This window comes from Topomyia yanbarensis, chromosome 3, assembly GCF_030247195.1.
Source record: "Topomyia yanbarensis strain Yona2022 chromosome 3, ASM3024719v1, whole genome shotgun sequence".
Lineage (NCBI taxonomy): Eukaryota > Metazoa > Arthropoda > Insecta > Diptera > Culicidae > Topomyia > Topomyia yanbarensis.
Genome location: NC_080672.1, coordinates 109,627,229 through 109,638,131, shown reverse-complemented (window position 1 = coordinate 109,638,131; position 10,903 = coordinate 109,627,229).

Below are 10,903 nucleotides of genomic sequence, written 5' to 3'. Positions count from 1 at the left end.
AATGTTGATACTTTTACCTTAAACTATATAGCTGTAGATATTATGATGCACAAGATGATGATACTCGTAGATTTTACTGAATTTATTGTTTCCAAAAAATTTTGTTTTTTTTTTATTATAGAGGTTTTAACCTTAGGGTCATTCGCCTCTTGGCGGGTTAGAGAAATCTCTTTAGAAAAATCTCTAACCCTATGTGCGGGGTTGGGAATTGAACCCAGGTGATCTGCGTACAAGGCAATCGATTTACCAACTACGCTATCTCCACCCCCAAAAAAATTTGTGAGTAAACTAGATGCAATTGATCAAGTTAATATTTGGTATAAGGGTTATGGAGCCCATTCCCTTTCGATTGAGCAGCGTTCCAAATAAAAGTAAATTTTTGTACCGCTCTAATGATCTCTTATAAAGGCAAATTTGGGCAATCCATCAGAAAGCAAATGAAAGTATAAAAACCCTATAAATACTCAAAAAATCAGAGCGCCCCACTGCACCTTTCTACCGTAGTTGCGTGATTATGGGAGTGGGATGGGGATTACGTCCATCCAAAATGATTCAATTCAAAGAAAAAAAAATATTTATGCCAATTAAGTAAAAATAAATATTATATTCCGCTTATGGTTTTTGTAAACCTATTGTGTGAACATCATAATGACTTCGGAGGAAATGTTAAGCTCATATTCACTTGCTTGAGCTTTTATTGAATAGAATGTCTCCACTCTGGGAGAAATATCCCGGAATGTATGTAGCTAATCATAATCCGAAGATTTCAAACAGTTTTAGTATATTTTTTTAAATCGGTTTTACGAAATTTAGAAACTGTTTCAAAAGGGTAAATTTGACAAAGGAAATAGGGTGTACATAAGCTCAATATCCTATATACAAATTTTCGTACAAAAAAGCAAACTGCTCCCCCATGAATATTTTTAAGTGGATTAGTTTAGAGTTACATTCATCACATCGTTCGCACGCGCTGGAATGTGGCAAATCAGCAATGATAAAGTGAAACTGGAGGATTAAAATTTCAACGAGTTCTTAGAACAAAACTTCGAAAGACACTATCTCCAGGTAGCAATCGCTTCCTACACCTTTTTGATAGTCTTCAGTATCAGCTTTCCCATCCCGCTTTTTTTTCTGTCATTCCCAGATTGCAGACAGTTAGCGCTAGTAGCTTGCCTCCCTCTCGCTGGTTCGCCGGGAAACGAAGCGATTAACGTATACCTACGTACTTCTTCAGTTGTGTAGCCTTGCTAATGCCACATCACGGGGATCGTGTGTTCTAAAATGGCAACACGAGGCATCCCAACTGACTGCTGTCTGACGCCAGCAAACAGCACCGGCAACCGAAACCAGCTGGGAGGGGTTTATTAAATTTCGTAATTGTACACACAATCATAATTAAGTTCTGGGTGTCGTTCCGCAGCAGCTCTCTATGGATTTTGTCGATAGCCGTCTGGTGGCGTAAACCGAGCGTGGCTCCGATGCTTGGCAATCGGCCCTTCCTCTACCTCTAGCGTTAAATTTGACTTCTACGTAGCGGCTAATGATCGCCTTGTTACTTCGCATCCGGTGAAAACAAGCCAAATTAGACGCAACGAGCCTTCTAAGGGAACCGTCTTCCAAATATTTGCTTTAAATTAATCTAACTATAATGATGGAGTCCGAAGCATTCCATCGACCGTACATGGAGTTGGTTTTCCTTGTTAGAGCTTCAAAGTGACGCTGATCGCCTAAAAAGTGCTTTCGGAGAGTATGCAGTGTGCACCTATATCCGAATAGAATTAGAAATGAGAAAGACTAGACTAAGAACAACAACAAAAACACAACTTTGAAGGCAAACTGCCAGAGAAGTGTCACATTAAACTGTTACCGTTCGGCGGCCCTAGCTGACGGATGAATGTTGGAATTAAAACGGATATTGTGCCTACATTTTTAATGTCACTTGATGAGGATGAGCGCGGATCTTTTCGTTTCCGGTTGGGTGTAATGTGAAGGGAAAATCATCCACGAAGATGGATAGGCTGTCAAGAGTTACATGCTTGATGAGGAGATGAGAAAACTCCAGATAGCTTGATAAATTATTGTAGACAATTTTCAAAATGGAATAATTTGGAAAATTACAGATTTACACGAAAATTTCGTGGACTTTGACCGCATCGGTTATCGCAGCAATTTTCGTTAATTTTTAAACTTCTAGTTTTGAGTCTGGCATTATCATAACATTAAAATTAGAGTGGCTCGCGGTTGTATAAGAAAACTTAAAAGTGATTCAAACATATGGATAAATCTAAATGTTAAAAATCACTTATAAACAAACCGTTCAAGTCTTGCTGATATGATGGGCTGACATTCAATTCCATAATAAGGAACAAGAACTTCAAAGAACTATGCTATACAATTTAAAAATGTTCAAAAAAGCCATCATTACGTTCTAGTAAATGTGAAGGACTGAATTTTCATAATATTTTGATAGTCCCAATTATGAATCATACTAGAATCGATACTATGGGAAATGACTTCTACAATAGTTAGGACTTTCACCTAAAAACTTATACATTGTTTTTGATTGAGGTTAAATCTGCATCTTAAATTCCACACAAATTTTGAACGCAATACGTTCAACTGTGCTGAAAAATGACATACATGTCGACCCACTCTAGTGTATATAAACTAATTTTATATAGGAACCCTTCATACACGATTTACGACCATTTTAGTCATTTATGAACACCGACTCTGGAGGGGCCAGTAAATTTAAAATGAGCAAATTATACCGAATAACATAACAAACATTACAGATTTTCGAGTACAAAATAGGAGGATGTACCTTAAGTGTCCATAAAATATATCTGGACATATTTGGAAGAATCTTAAAACAACTTAAAATTTGGTAAATTTACTTTCTGAGTCACTTTGCATTGTACTTGCTCATTAAAAAGATGGATGGGTAATGTCAGAGACATAAACGGAGTGAAGTAGAATACACTTTAGACTGTTAAAACAAAGGCTACAATTTTGACTATCTTCTGATAGGTTGTATTAAAACCAGTTATTTTGTTATTTATAATGGGAATACCGAAATATCGGTACACGAACATCGAAATCTAATATATCCGAACATATGGATCTCTATAGGGTAACCCTGAAAAGAGCATTTAATGGAAGTGGTACAATTCATTGACAACAGTTGACAATTATCTTATATTTTGTAGAGATACAAAATATTTACAAAATATCGGGGAATATGCTAAATTCAGAGTAATTGAGAAAATGCGTTCCATTTTCTAACGACGAAAATGGAATGGTTTATCAATCAATGTGTTTGAAAAATGTTGTTCTTTTCGATTTATTTTTAATGAAATCAACCGGAGCACAAAGTTACTCAATTCCATTATACTTTCTACTTGAAACGTTAAAATAAGATTCTCCGCTCATTTGAATACGAAAAACTTCTGCTCGTTTGAATATGTCAACCTCAATTTGTCCATTCTTTTACTAGGGGTACATTTGCGTTCTTTTATGAGAGACACGTTACGTAATGATGTGTAGCTCATTATACAGGTGGAGCTACTATTCTGTCGTAATTTAGTTCAAATTATTTGCCAAAAATTTTCACCGAAATCGTTCTAGCTGTCATGTCGGTTTGTCGGTGGTTTACCACTGCACAAGTACGTTTTACCCTACTCTTTTTCAAAGTGCAATTTAGAATGATTTTAAAACATTGCATATTTTACATATTTTTGAACATTGTGCAAAACGTTATGATTGTCTTTAAAGGGGAAAATTAATGTTCTATAGCTAAGTTATTATCCCATTTCCTTAGTAGCGCATTTTTACCCAATCTTTTCCTGAATAGTAATATGCTATGCCCTTAATCAAGCATGTTTCTTAGAGTGGAATTTTCGCAATAACCTTGTAATTATCTATCGTCAATCTCACCCGCACTACCGTTTGCGAGAGTAAAATCAACTAAAAAGCACACGTCAGTTCACACTTTAATATACACACCCCAGTGCACCACGGAACGCGCGCCGTGGTGAATTTATATGTACACGTACCTGGCGCCATTTATAATTTAAAGAGCAAGAGAGCGCGGTTCTCTCGCACCAAACCACCAAAAGAAAGAACTTTCTGCTTTTTCCGTGGGGTGTCATCATTGTATCCTTCCTGTATGCATGAAACTGGCACACCTGTACATCATTAGAATGACATTCTATCAGAGCCTGGCGGAAGTCGTGGGATGTATTATCTTCCACCGAGGAATGCGAGCTGACATGAAACGCAGCAGCTTCTACGTTTACAACGTCATTACCAGCATTTCCAAGTATTTTGAAAGAAAATCTGGCACATTTGAAAAAAAGTCTGGAAAAATCTGACGAACGATAGCTTGTCATAAACTAGTACCATGTTTAAATAATTTTTATATAGTTGGTGAGTTCGTCGAATTTCATCGTGGGGTCATCCAAGAGACAGTACTCTCCCCTGTGACAACAAAATAGTTATCACTAGCATTTTATTAAATCCCTTTCATCCATTAGCAGAAGGAAAACCTACGATTTGTTTAAATGTCACTGAAATTGGTAGATCTTTGATATATAGAAAAATAAAACAATTCAAAGAATAGGTTTATTAATCTTAAATCTAGCTATTTTTTAGTTTTGCTTTTCACTCGCACTCATTAAGGTTGTCGTTTGAGTATTTTTTATGTAAATTCAATTTCAAGTAATTTAAACTAAAATCGAATGTAATTAATTTACCTAAACTGCAACGTTAATAAATTATGCCCGCAAAATATAGTCAAAAGAATTCAATTATACGCAGCTTTTCGTATCCGTGTTGGAACTACCTCAGCAGTTCGTGTTTTAACCCATTCATGCCCATGTTGTTTGTGGACAACAACGTTTTTAAACAGCTATGACTTTTGATTGAGGCGAGATTAGCTCACAAAAACAAGTAAGGCTCATTAATGTGATTATTGCCTTTAATTTGAGTATTAACAGTTACAAGAATCAGCTCTAGAACTGAAGTTATTGCAATTAGTCTGATTGGATTCCGATGGAGCAGTGCTGCCAGGGATAGTTTACGTTGACGACGGAAAATGATTTTTTTATATATCTTCGTTACGGTGCAATATTATTGAAAACTGATAAAACTTATCAATTTAGACTGTCGTTGGCTACGTTTTCTACGTAATTGGACTATTGTAATTATTCTAGGAGAATTGCATTGAGCATTAGAAGGTAAAAATTGACCAGCTTCTAGCACTGCCATGGAAGCACTTATCTTTACGAAAATAGGCTTTTCGTGTTTTTTGACCCAACTGTTTTCAAGGAAAAATAATTTTGAAACCCTACATGCACTAGAAAAAAGTTGGGCATGAAAGGGTTAAATGTAGTGCAAGCATTTTCAGTTCTGAAACCTTTTCTGTTCTTTTATTTATTTCGATTCGGTTTCGTCGCGGTTCCGGTCATTACCGCAACCACGCGGTATTTTGCCGCATCCGCACCGCAAAATCTGTGGTGCGGTGAGACATTTTCTCCGGTATTACTGCAACCGCACCGCATTTATAATTTATTTATTAGATTTATTTCCTTTCCTTTATTCCTATTATTCTATACTTCTAAGTAAAACTTTACAAATCAATTATTTTAAATACATAAATGGTTCTTTCAAATAGAGACAAAATTATAAGAACATTGAAAAACAATTGAATTATACTCTTAAATCCAATTTAAAAATGCATCACTTCTCCCGATTCCTCTTTTGACTCGTGGAATCTTGATTTTTTATTAATTTGAAGCAATCAGAGATAAACTGATGATGCTGAGTCTCAAAGACAACCCAAAGAATGTAATTATCTTCATCATTCGTTTTCGAGCTCTCCATCGAGACAGAGGTTGTTTTTTTCTAGTCCGTAGTGCTGTGTGAGGCGATAAAGAATAGTGTTAATCCGCATTCAAGGTTATTTTGCCAGTTCGGTTCGGTCCTCAGTCTTTTGTTCGCGTGTGAGGATTAAACAATAGCCAGCTATATAAGCTGGATCGGTTCGTCGTTGGACACCAGTTTAAAGCTAAGTGATTTTTGTCTTTTGTAACACATTTATTGCTTTCTTCCGTCTGCGCGGGCGCTGACCCCGTGCGTTGACGTTTTCTATGGTTCCCTCTCCGGATGGTCAAATGGAAGTTGAATCGGGTTCAACTTGTAAGGCTCCCCCCCGGCCCAAATGCTATCCAGAACTCTCAACTGGTCCATTTGTGGTCTTCTTTCGGCCCAAGACTAAATCACTGAATCTTCTTCAGATTTCTAGAGACCTGACGGAACGGTTCTCGGCTGTGACCGAAATTTCAAAGGTCCGCTCGGACAAGATAAGGGTGTTGCTGGCCAACTCAAAGCAGGCAAACGATATTGCTTGCTGTGAGCACTTTACGCGGGATTATAACGTGTATATTCCGGCGGTAAGAGTACAATCCGAAGGCGTCGTAACCGATGAGAGTTTGACGTGCGAGGATCTGCTGAAGTACGGGGTTGGCCGATTCAGAGACCGCCTACTTCAGCCAGTTAAAATACTTGAGTGCAAACGTTTGCACTCAGTAGTAGTTGCGGGGGATGGTTCAAAAACGTACCCCCAATCAAACTCTTATCGGGTTACCTTCGCTGGTACCGCTTTGCCAAATTTCGTCCTCTTGCACAGGGTTCGTCTGCCTGTGCGTCTGTTTGTGCCGCGAGTCATGAATTGCACAAAGTGTAAACAACTGGGTCACACAGCCACCCATTGTAGCAATAAGGCCCGCTGTGGAAAATGCGGGGAGAATCATCTAGATGATTCGTGCAGTAGGCAAGCCGAAAAGTGTCCTTACTGTGCGGAGAGTCTGCATGATATCTCGGCATGTCCCGCGTACAAACTACGCGGGGATAAACTGAAACGTTCCCTTGCGGGACGATCCAAACATTCTTTCGCAGAAATGTTAAAGAATGCTACGCCACCATCCTCAGCAAACATCTATACTCACTTGCCTCCTGACGAGGGCGAGGCTGGTAACCCACAACATCTACTAGGGTGCCTAGAATTTATAGGAAGAGGAGGAACATTTCCTCTCGTAAAGTTCCTTGTAAAGGCCAGAAGGTGTCCCTTGAGGGGGCTCCGAAAGTCACATCTATTGGAAGTGTTGCAACCAAACCGAAGCAATTAGCTCCTGGTCTCGGAGGATTAAGCTCAGAGAAGGAGTTCCCAGCACTTCCAGGAACATCAAAAATCCCAAGTGTTCCTTTGTTTCAGTTCGAGAGTAATCACAGCACTGGAATTATAAAACTCTCGGACATAGTGGACTGGATAATAAAAACTTTCAATATTACTGATCCTATTAAAAGTCTTATGTTAGCTTTTCTCCCTACAGTGAGAACATTTTTGAAGCAGTTGACTGCTAAATGGCCCCTCCTCTCAGCGATTGTATACTTCGATGGCTAACTCATCGAACGAGGTCACGGATTTGATCACTGTTCTACAGTGGAATTGCAGAAGTATCATCCCGAAAATCGATTCCTTCCAAATTTTAATAAATAATTTGAGTTGCGATGCATTTGCATTATGTGAAACTTGGTTAACTTCCGACATCGATCTCAACTTCCACGACTTTAATATTATTCGCCTGGATCGAGACACCCCCTATGGAGGAGTGCTTTTGGGGATCAAAAAGTACTATTCCTTCTACAGAATTAACCTTCCCTCGATAACAGGTATTGAAGTTGTCGCTTGTCAAGTAACAACCAAAGGCAAAAGCCTTTGCATAGCTTCCATATATATTCCCCCCAACACCGCGGTTGGGCACCGACGGCTACAAGACATCTTAGAATCCCTGCCAGCACCGCGACTAGTTTTAGGAGACTTTAACTCTCACGGTACAGCATGGGGTTGCCTCTATGATGATAACCGGTCTTCCTTAATTCAGGATCTTTGCGATAACTTCAATTTGACAATTTTAAACACGGGTGAAATGACACGGATTCCTGCTCCTCCAGCGCGCCCGAGCGCCTTAGACTTGTCCCTTTGCTCAACATCGCTGCGGTTAAATTGCACGTGGAAGGTAATTCCTGATCCCCACGGCAGCGACCATCTGCCGATTGTAGTCTCAATCAATAACGGTTCAAGGCCATTGAAATCAATCAATATTTCGTATGACCTCACACGAAATATCGATTGGAAGAGCTATGCTGCCGCGATATCTGACAACATCGAATCTACCCATCCTGTATCCGGAAGTTATTCGAGAAAATGATCCTATCCCGCCTCGACAATTGGGTCGAAGTAAATGGCTAACTGTGAGATACACAATTTGGTTTTCGCAAAGGCAAAGGGACGAACGATTGTCTTGCGTTGCTCTCAACTGAAATTCAAATGGCCTATGCTAGCAAAGAGCAGATGGCATCAGTGTTCCTAGATATTAAGGGCGCTTTTGATTCAGTTTCGATCAACATTCTTTCAGAGAAGCTGCACCAGCATGGTCTTTCAGCGACTTTAAACAACTTTTTACTAAACTTGTTGTCGGAAAAGCACATGCATTTTTCGCATGGTGACTTATCGACATCACGATTTAGCTACATGGGCCTTCCCCAGGGCTCATGTCTAAGCCCCCTTTTATACAATTTCTATGTCAACGACATTGATGAATGTCTGGACAATTCTTGCACGTTAAGGCAACTTGCAGACGATGGCGTGGTGTCTGTTACGGGACCCAAAGCTGTCGATCTACAAGGACCATTACAGAATACCTTGGACAATTTGTCTGTTTGGGCTATTAAGCTGGGTATCGAATTCTCCACGGAGAAAACTGAGCTAGTTGTATTTTCAAGGAAGCGTGAACCAGCACAACTACAGCTTCTATTAATGGGTCAAACTATAGCTCAGGTCTTCACAGTAAAATATCTAGGGGTCTGGTTCGACTCGAAAGGTACTTGGGGATGCCATATTCGGTATCTGAAACAGAAATGCCAGCAAAGGATCAACTTTCTTCGTACAATAACCGGAACATGGTGGGGTGCCCACCCAGGAGACCTAATTAGGTTGTATCAAACAACGATACTGTCGGTAATGGAATACGGATGCTTCTGCTTTCGCTCCGCCGCGAACATACATTTCATCAAACTCGAAAGAATTCAGTATCGTTGTTTGCGTATCGCCTTAGGGTGCATGCAGTCGACCCATACGATGAGTCTCGAAGTGCTGTCGGGCGTTCTCCCGTTGAAAAATCGATTTTGGGAACTCTCATATCGATTGCTCATTCGATGGGATATCTTGAACCCGGTCGTGATTGAAAATTTCGAAAGGCTTGTTGAGCTCAATTCTCAGACCCGTTTCATGTCCCTGTACTTTGACTACATGGCGCAGAATATTAACCCTTCTTCTTACAATCCCAACCGTGTGCATTTCATAAATACTTCTGAATCTACTGTTTTCTTCGACACATCCATGAAAGACGAGATTAGTGGAATTCCGGACCACATACGCCCACAAGTGGTTCCAAACATTTTTTTTTAATAAATTCCGAGAAGTCGACTGTTCTAAGATGTTTTATACTGACGGATCAAAACTCGAAGGATCCACTGGCTTCGGTATTTTCAATCAAAAGTTCACCGCCTCCTACAAACTCAGTGACCCTGCTTCAGTTTACGCCGCAGAACTAGCTGCCATTCAGTATACCCTTGGAGTCATTGAAACATTACCCGCAGGCCATTACTTCATCGTTTCGGATAGCCTCAGTTCCATTGACGCTATTCGCTCGATGAAACATGGAAAGCACTCCTCGTATTTTTTGGGGAAAATACGGGAGCTACTGAGTGCTTTATCTGACAACTATTTCCAGATTACCTTGGTATGGGTCCCTTCTCATTGCTCCATTCCGGGCAATGAGAAGGCAGACTCCTTAGCTAAGGTGGGTGCCTTAGAAGGAGATGTTTACGAAAGACCAATTTGCTTCAGCGAATTTTTCAGTATTACTCATCAGAGAACCCTCGAAAGTTGGCAAACTTCGTGGAGCAGTGGAGAGCTGGGAAGGTGGCTACATTCGATAATCCCTAAGGTATCGACGAAACCTTGGTTCAAGGGGATGGATGTGGGTCGTGACTTCATTCGTGTGATGTCCCGACTCATGGCAAACCATTACACGCTGGATGCACATCTCCGGCGTATTGGGCTCGTGGATAGTGGTATCTGCGCTTGTGGCGACGGCTATCACGACATCGAGCACATTGTCTGGGCGTGCACCGAGTACAGTTCCGCTAGGTCTCGGCTAATGGATACCCTGCGGGCCCGAGGAAGACCAACCAACGTCCCGGTTCGAGATGTGCTGGCAAGCCGCGATGTCCTCTATATGTCCCTTATATACACCTTTGTGAAAACCATCAATATACAAGTCTAACTGCCCCTTGTTATTTTCCTTATCATTCTCAGAACCCTCTTCCACCTGTATCAAAGCATCTGTATCGAATGAGCCAACAAACACGGGACCTACGGCACGAACATAACACGCTTAACTCGAAATGTAGCCGATCCACATCTGAGCCGTACTACGAAATTGTCTGGAAAAACCCCTGCCATCTTGAGGAGGACCACCCGGCGTCCCAGTACATGATTCCCCTGATGAAGGCCACCCGAGTTTGTGATCCATCCGTTGATCTCACGATGCCTGAAACTGAAATAATTTTCTCTCCCTGCCATCTTTGTCTACCCTCCCTCCCCTGACTCTTATACCCAGAAGTAACACCCCTACCCCCCCCCCCTTCAATATCATCACGAAGCATTTAGCTCTTCTTATCTCTTCTAGTTTTAACTATTATATTATATAATCTCTTTGAAAATGCCCAACTCTACTACCCACAAAAATAACTATAATTACGAATCTTTACAAAATTC